At 43.0% G+C, this 9,044-nt stretch overlaps 1 long non-coding RNA gene across 3 annotated transcripts in view; it reads right to left on the bottom strand.

The window, feature by feature from the left end:
* Positions 1–1,464: 1,464 nt before the first annotated feature.
* Positions 1,465–9,044, bottom strand: part of LOC140658375 (uncharacterized) — an 11,373-nt gene continuing 3,793 nt past the window's right edge. For 2 of the 3 annotated variants that reach the window (XR_012044715.1, XR_012044717.1), the window contains exons 3-5: positions 8,929–9,015; positions 3,618–4,202; positions 1,465–3,143 (exon numbers count right to left, since the gene is read on the bottom strand). This is a non-coding gene — a long non-coding RNA (uncharacterized lncRNA). Of the gene's footprint in view, positions 3,144–3,617; positions 4,221–8,928; positions 9,016–9,044 lie in introns of all 3 variants that reach the window. The other variant, XR_012044716.1, reaches the window with a different exon arrangement.

The raw sequence follows: 9,044 nt of genomic DNA, 5'->3' as shown, positions 1-9,044 counted from the left end.
TCCACGCTCAGGGAAAACCCCCTCCTTGCCCACCTCGCCTTCCCAGGTGCTCCTGTACAGCAGGTATGAGGCTCTGGATGTGGAAGGCCAGTCAAAGGATGATGCGGATGACAGTCCATCTACACCAGAGGTGTTGCCATGGTCAGAAAGGCCTACCCCCTGTATCACGTCCACCTCCACAAGGAAGAAAAGATGTGTTATAGTTGTAGGTGACTCCCTTCTGAGGGGAACAGAGGGTCCGATATGCCAGACAGACCCTCCTCTTAGGGAAGTCTGCTGCCTCCCTGGGGCCCAGGTTAAGGACATCACTAGGAAACTTGCGAGCCTGGTGTGGCCCTCGGACTATTACCCATTATTGCTCTTCCATGTGGGTGGTGATGAAGTTGCAATGCATAATCCAAGGGCAATCAAAAGAGACTTCAGGGCCTTGGGACGGTTGGTAAGGGAATCTGGAGCACAGGTAGTTTTTTCCTCTGTCCTTCCAGTTGCGGGCAGTGACACTGAAAGAAACAGATGCACCCAGTCTATTACATGGCTCCGTGGCTGGTGTCACCACCAAAACATCAGGTTTTTTGATAATGGAATGGTCTACATGGCACCAGGCCTGCTGGCATCGGATGGGATTCACCTTTCTCAAAGGGCAAAGAGGGCCTTTGCTCATGAGCTTGTGGGGCTGAGTGACAGAGCTTTAAACTAGACTTGAAGGGGGAGGGGGATAATATCAGACTTGCCTGTGACAAGCTGTGGGATGACACGCCAATGTTAGAGGGATGGGGTGCTAGCAAGGGCCCTCAGCCTGTTGCTCTGAGATGTGCTGGCTACACTGGAGCACACCTGAAGTCTCATGGAGATGAGCCAGGGGCTTCTGAGGTAATCGAAGCAAACGGGAACACCAGTGAAATACCTCAAAGGAATTAAGGCATGTTCCTCTAAGAAGGTGACATGGCTGACAGCCCAGCTGCAGTGCCTCTACACCAGTGCATGCAGCATGGGCAACAAACAGGAGGAGTTGGAAGCCACTGTGCTGCTAGAAAGCTACGACCTGGTTGCCGTTACTGAAACTTGGTGGGACGAATCCCATGACTGGAGTGTGGCTATCGATGGCTACAGGCTGTTCAGAAGGACAGGCGAGGAAGGAAAGGCAGAGGGGTTGCCCTCTACCTCTATCCAGAAATGGATAGATTGTGAAGATCACTTATATTCTTCAAATATTTCTTACATAATGTGGTGGGTTGACCTTGGTTGGACACCAGGTGCCACCAAGCCGCTCTATCATTCCCCTCCTCAGCTGGACAGGGGAGACAAAATACAATGAAAGGCTCCTGAGTCAACGTAAGGACAGGGAGAGATCACTCACCAATTACTGTCATGGCTAAAATAGACTCGACTCGGGGAAATTAATGTATTGCAAATCAAATCAGAGGAGGGTAAGGAGAAATAAAATCCAAATCTTAAAAACTCCTTTCCCCTACCCCTCCCTTCTTCCCAGGCTCAACTTCACTCCTGATTCCTCTACCTCCTCCCCCTGAGCGGCACAGGGGGACAGGCAATGGGGGTTGCGGTCAGTTTATCACATGTTGTCTCTGCCATCCTTCCTTCTTGCACTTTTTCCCTGCTCCAGCGTGGGGTCCCTCCCACAGGAGACAGTCCTCCATTAACTGCTCCAGCGTGGGTCCTTTCCACAGGCTGCAGTTCTTCACAAACTGCTCCAGCATGGGTCCCTTCCATGGGGTGTAGTCCCTCAGGAACAGACTGCTCCAGTGTGGGCTCCTCTCTCCACAGGTCCTGCCAGGAGCCTGCTCCAGCGCGGGCTCTCCATGGGGTCACAACCTCCTTTGGGTGCATCCACCTGCTCCGGCGTGGGGTCCTCCATGGGCTGCAGGTGGCTATCTGCTCCACCATGGACCTCCATGGGCTGCAGGGGGACAGCCTGCCTCACCATGGTCTTCGCCACGGGCTGCAGGGGAATCTCTGCTCTGGCACCTGGAGCACCTCCTCCTTCTCCTTCTTCACTGACCTTGGTGTGTGCAGGGCGGTTCCTCTCACATATTCTCACTCCTCTCTCCCAGCTGCTGTTGTGCAGCAGTTCTTTTTCCCCCTTCTTGAAGTTGTTATCCCAGTGGGGCTACCACTGTCATTGATGGGCTCAGCTTTGGCCAGCGGTGGGTCCATCTTGGAGCTCACTGGCATTGGCTCTATCGGGCATGGGGGAAGACTCTGGCATCTTCTCACAGAAGCCACTCCTGTAGCCTCCCTGCTACCAGAACATTGCCACGCAAACGCAATACATTCCACCCCTTGCCTTGGTGAATCACATATTTAAGAATTACCATTAAAATACACATTCATCACAAAATTTACTTACATCAACAAAAAGAATTCCCCACACCAATATCAAAATAACATAATCACAACGCCGACAAAAGTGGACAATTTACACACAATCTACCCCTCATCCCTTCACCACAATTACGACGACTGAAATTCCCCACAATCATTCCGCTCTTCGCTCTCTAAATGTTCAGTCCATGTTTGGTCCATTACCTCTCCCAGTTACTATCCTTATCTGGAATTCCTCATGTCCCTGTTCAGAAGCCAAAAAGGACTTTTTTTTTGAGGTGAGGAAATAATCCCACTGCATTTTGTTGCTACAGATTGCTAAAAGTACTATAAACCCTGTTGATGCAGTGCATCAGCCCAGTCCTTTGGAACAGTCAGTGATCAGCACAAGGTCTTCCCAAGTGGTTGTACCTCCAGAACCTGCTCAGTTGTGCAAGTCAGAGCAGTGACCCTTGTCTTTGCCAGTGGGACCTGTAGTGGCATCGCTTGGAAATCAGACTCTGACACCAAACAATACAGGAAGTGGGCAATCAGCACCTAGACGCAGTCTCACTTCTCCAAGCCATGTCAATCTTTCTCCAAACACAGTCCCAGATTTTTCTTACTCAAGCAGTGAGGATGGATTCTATGATGCTGGTGAATTCTATCACAGCAGTTCTTCCCCAAAGCAATGTATGGACTCTTCAGGGTCTGCTGCAGTCCTGACTCGCAGCAGCGCAGGAAGTAGTCTGAAACGTCCACCACAGGGTCCCTCAATTCTTCCATGGCTAATGGGACAAATGATGCTGATCTCTTCGACCCTCCTAATGATCAAGATGATGACGGGGAAGGAGAATCAGTGGAAGAACATAAAAGTGTATCATGCACCTATTGTCACAAGTGAGACTAGGAATGGATCTAACAAAGGTGGTTCTTCCAACTTTTATCCTGGAAAGATCACTGTTGGAAATGTATGCTGACTTTTTTGCACATCCAGACTTACTTACCACAGAGGCGCTACCACTGTTGCCAATTGGCTCAGCCTTGGCCAGTGGCAGGTCCCTCTTGGAGCCAGCTGGCATTGGCTCCATCGGGCATGGGGGAAGCTTCTAGCAGCTTCTCACAGACACCACCCCTGTAGCCCCCCCACTACCAAAACCTTGCCACACAAACCCAATACAGTCACTTGCCTAGATTATGATGAACACCATATTTTGACTTTTCCTAATGGTTATAGAAGGTCTTTTCTCACTGTGCATGGATAGAACTTGGTGGAGAATACAGGCATTTTGAATCACCTTCATCCACATGGCCCGTGTGCACAGGACATCCACTGGATCTCTGGAGACCTCATCATTGCCTAGGTCACTGTAGATGACTTCCAGCACTGCTAAGTCTCTTGGGTATTGGATGCCTTCATCCGCAGTTGTCCACTTTCCTGGGTAGTTCACAGGATCTTCCTTGAACAGATATCTTGCCCTCACACTTGAGAGGAGCCGTCTCCAGAGACTGCAAATCACTGCCTCTTTTCCAACTCCTCTCTCAATTCCCTGGTTTCTAGCAAGGGATCCCAGCTGTTGGGCTTCCTTACCTTCCAGTTGCTGACTGCTGGTCATCTTATCCCAGCATTGGAGCAGCCAGGCAGCAATCTGCTCACCTGGCTGTCAGCTGTCATCTTTCCACATGTCTTGAAGTTCTAACAAGGTCAGGGACCGGGTAGTTTCTTCTTCCTGTCTGATTTCTCTCACTCCTTCCTCCCATTTCTTTGCCAAAGGACCGGCTTCTTGATCAAACTCTTCCTCTTTTTCCTCCTCCCTTCGCTGACCTTGGTGTCTGCATAGTTGTTTCACACACATAATCAATCCTTGAAATCCGGTAGTATCCTGAAATATTAACAAAAGCTTCTACATTTTTAATGACCTCATAAAAGCAACTTTGACAAAACTGTTTCCTGAGATACCCAACCCACATGATAGTTCATGGATTACTAAAGATAATCCATTCGACAAACGATGTTTACGTTACTCTGACAAGAGACATTCCAGAGCAAAGGTTTCAGCTTGTCCACAGCAAAGCTTTTTTGCAATGGATCAGAAAAGACACAACAAAAATTTTGTCTTGTTTACTCCTTATTTCTCCCTTTGAGGCTACCTGCTAACCTGAAATGTTCTACCGCTAGCTATCTTCCTCATCAAGCAGTGCAGTACACCATGAAAAGATACAGTGCTGAGGACACAAAGTCCATACTACATGGATTTCCAGGATTTTACTTCATCCTAACTTTAATTTGGTCCTGTGGATTGACTGTTCATTAGCAGCTGGAGTGCATTATGGCTATGTCTGCATTAGAAAGAAATATGGAACAGCAGAGCAGCTCTGGAGGGCAAAGAGTCCCTGTTGAAAACTTGCTGTCCACTCTATGTGCATTTTGCAGTTTACCTGACAGCAGTTCTAGGCTGGTTCAGTGAACGGATAATCCATCATCATGCTGCTGTACCACAGCTTTTGGTCTAATTTAATCTGAAAGGAATTCAGTTTGTGCACTCCAAGACTGCTACACATTGCAAATCAAAGCAGGTAAGTAGGGACAAATTAAAAATTAATTTCAAAAGTTAACTTCTAATCCAAACTAAAACACTAATGTAGATACATCATGATTGTACTCCTGGAGTGCATCTTTTGGTTTAGATTCATCAAAAAGGAATTCAGTTTGCATGCTCCAAGACTGTCCTCTTCAAAAGTGTACTCCTAAACCTAAAATGCTGATGCAGACACCCCCTTTGCAACCAAGGCAGAGAGGAGCTCTGTTCTTTGCTTCACCCTATGCTTTCTTGCAGAGCTCTACACAATTAGTTTACTTCTTTGTAGGCATTTGTGCTGTGGAATGGTAAGTTTTTTGGAGTAGTGTCATTTACTATAACCTGTATTATTCCCAGTTCAACAGAGTGAAGGGACATAAAACACCTCTTTACTATCTTGCATGGGCTACCTGTATTCAGATAATAGTGTGTAAGTAAGAGAAACATGTGCAAAGCTGCTATCGTCCTTTCCTGCAAATGTGTAAAAATGGCTCCATACAGCGAGGAGCAAAGGCACTTTCACCCTGCCTTTTCCATGCACTGACTACTGCAGTTACCACAGATATTTATTGCTTGAAGAATGAAACATTACCCTAAGGTGGTACTTACTCTGCAATGGAAATTGGCCACATTTGTTTTTAAAAAAAAGTAATAGTGAAGTTACAATATTATTTCTTACTGACAGAAGGTCTGGTATCCTCACAAATGGATTATGCTGCCTCTGTATGACAAATGGAGGCATTTCTGAGCTGTCAGTCAAAGATATCGTACAGCAAAAATACCAGCCCAACTTTTCCAACAGAAAGCTCAGATTCAGCTGAAAAAGAAAACAACACGTGAGAGTACCAGCTTCTGTGTGGAAAAGGATTCTACATGCCAGGATTCCTTCTTTAAAATATTTTCCCTTAAGTTAGATGATCTTTTCTCTTCTGATAAATACTTTTCTTAAGCTCAGGTGATCATCTATTGTGCCATTATACAACACCACAATTCTAACAAAACCTGACTCTACTCCATGGTCTTGTATCAGAAAGTACAAGAAATCTAAATAAAGAGCTAGTCGATTAACAACTGTGCATTCCATTTTTTTTTCTAATTCAGTTGTTCATAAACATTTTAAAAATATGCCCTTACATAAGAAAGAATGATAATTCAGACACAGTTAGGAGAGTCCATGGTAATTACTTTAGGAAAATTATTTTGTTGGCCATGACTAGATTAACAATTCAATGCATCTTGCTGTACAGATGCGATAGAGTTCTTTCTCTCTTAGACCAAAAAGGAAGGACAATTTCTGTTGATTAGACAATAAAAGGAAATATAGAAGCTAAATGAAAATGACACCACATAAAACTGTGTAAGTAATGGTCAGTTCATGAAGTGTGGCTGTGGTTAGGAGAAGCACATGCACACTCATTCCTTGAGACAAATATTGCTGGAGAAATTCAGGTTAAAAACAATCTGACCTCCACTGGTACTCGAGTATTGACACTCTAAGACTGAAGCTGTCATCAGAAAAAGCAAGTACATCAAACACACAAATGTGGTTGCAAACTTCTATTTGTACCTTTACTGCTAAAGAAACCTCCATCAGGAAGGGAAGACACAAATTACTTGCAACTTCCCAAGTCAGAAAATGAAACTGAAAGGCAAATAATTTTTTTTTTTTAACTTAAGGCATTTTTACAAGTGAGGATGGAGATGATAATTGCAGAAGCTATATCATCCAGCATAAAGCTGAAATTTCTCATTTATAAACTGTCTAGAGGGCATTTACTTTAACTTCCACTAATAATTTTTTTAAAACCAAGAATTGAAGACATGCTGGCTAATCGATATATAACACCTTTTTGGTAGATATGTACTAACAAAGAAGGTAATAGGAAACGTTCATTTGCACTCAATTTGGGGAAAAAATGCTTTTCCTTTACAAAAACAGTCCTGTCTGCTCATTACAATTAATACTTGAAAACTGACACTAATTATACCACTTTTTATTTCCAGTTATATAAATGGGTATCTTTAATTTCTGTTCCACCCTGCTATTCTCCAAAGACAATCTGTGAAATTAGTGAATAAAAGTCTGGTTGCTTTAGTAGTTTCTGTATCTTACTGACCTGGACATTCTGCCAAAAACTATATCGCAAAAGAGCATTTATGTTTCTTTCACTAAAGTAGTTGCATAATATTTCACATAATCCCAAAGCTACCATCAGTATATAACCCAAATAGCAACTATCCATAAATAGGAAAACAAATAGGCAGAATAATCTTACTATTCATTCCTGATCCAGTGAGAAAACGTTTTGCAAATTTGAGCATATGCCTTTGAAAAACAGCATTCTGTGGTTCTTTTCACTGCATGGTGACACTATCCCCAATTATACAAAACAGTAAAGAAACCAAGCGTCTGAGTATTTTCTGTAGACAATTACGCGATAGGATTAGATAGATGGTGAAAGGAGTACAATGGAACAAGTAAACAACCAGATCTTCATTATCAGAGAGGTGCTGAGCACCCGCAGCTCCCTCTAAATTAAATTGGGCAACTCTTTAATATGTCTGCCTTTAATCTTTGTGCCTAAAAATCTTACATTCAAATCTATACATTTTCATAAATGAGCATCATAATAAATGCTGTGAAGGTTCCAGCATCTTATTTCAACACAGCAAGGAAGGCCTGGATGAGAGAAATAAGAGTTCATGTAGCTCATGCCTGGAAAATGCATATTTAGGGGCCTCTTGACACACACTGGATTCTATGCATTTGTAGGGATAAAGGAAGCCCTCAGGTTGGCTTTTACAATGATTTTTATACAACCCTTAATACCAGAATACCTGAGGTTCTCAGTCATTAACAGATTTTATCTCCAAAAACACTCTTTTGAGAGAGAAATTATCACTTCCTTTTAATGACTAAGGAATTGAAGAACAAGGTAGATGGAGAGATTTGCCCAAGGATGTAGGGCAAACCTGCCACGAACTAAAGCGCCAGCTTAGAATTCCTGATCTGTGCCCTAAACAGAAGGCATTTTTGTCCTCTCAATCTTGGTTAAGAAATGTCACAATCATTTCATTTTCCAATTCCGCTGACATACAATGAATGGGGAAGTTTCCCCGTTTGCAGAATAACCTAGCTCTCACTGATTAATTTAAAACCGCTATTCTATTTGATTTCGTGAGCTAACTTTGCCTCTTTAAAACATCAGAGTATGTCCATACTGAGAGCAGAACTGCTAAGAAGTTAATTGAGCTAAGAGCAGGCTACTTTGGAGATGTAAAGATAAATGAGACTTCTAGGGGAAGAGTTTGGGTCATTAATGTACATTATGAAGAATTACATTAATTTATTTTGTGAACTAAGTTAAAATAGTTAATAAAATGTTAGAAGCGTATACAAATCTATAATTAGTGAAACAGTGTAACACATAAAATTAAAAACTATGAAGCTTACCTTTCACTCAACATCCTTTGGTTGCTGAATACTTCTGGGATATTTTTATTCTAAATTTCTACAGAGAGGTAATCTGGAGTTCCTTTCCTTTTTATGAACATGTCATGTGTAAGACTGAGCTAGGCTTGTGTTTTACTACTCAACAAAACTGGTTTATTTTTTGTCTTTTATTGGCTAATTACTCCTGTAGATGCGACAGAGGCTGGGCATAATAATGGGCTGGTGAAACTGGAAGAAATGAGCAATAAATCATGCGACACTGTGTCCAAACGCATATACCTCTTATATCTTAACTGAATTAATAATATTGCTCTTTGTGGAATTTCACAGACACCTACAGGAACCCATTCCTTGTCCCTCAATACTTCTGCAGCCGATGACATATATGGCCCTCCATTTGGCTCAACAGTATGACTACCAATCGCTTAATTACTTGGTATTATAGACATTATAGCCACTTGTGGAAACTATAATGAAAGAAATGGTTTCAAATTTCTGGTCTTTCACAGTGCCTGCCTCATGCAGACACTTGGTAGGGTAGAAAGAGCAAATAAATGAAACACAAAGCAAACATACCTCCAGCTCTTTAAGAATGACAGGTTCTTCAAGTCTGGTGAAGATCAAGAGACATGAAGAAGGGATCTTGATTTCCCTTTACAGTTGCTGGAAGACAATGCAACCGCAGTTAAGGA

Source organism: Ciconia boyciana, chromosome 12 (genome assembly GCF_034638445.1).
Source record: "Ciconia boyciana chromosome 12, ASM3463844v1, whole genome shotgun sequence".
Lineage (NCBI taxonomy): Eukaryota > Metazoa > Chordata > Aves > Ciconiiformes > Ciconiidae > Ciconia > Ciconia boyciana.
This window is presented reverse-complemented; position numbering and strand designations above follow the sequence as displayed.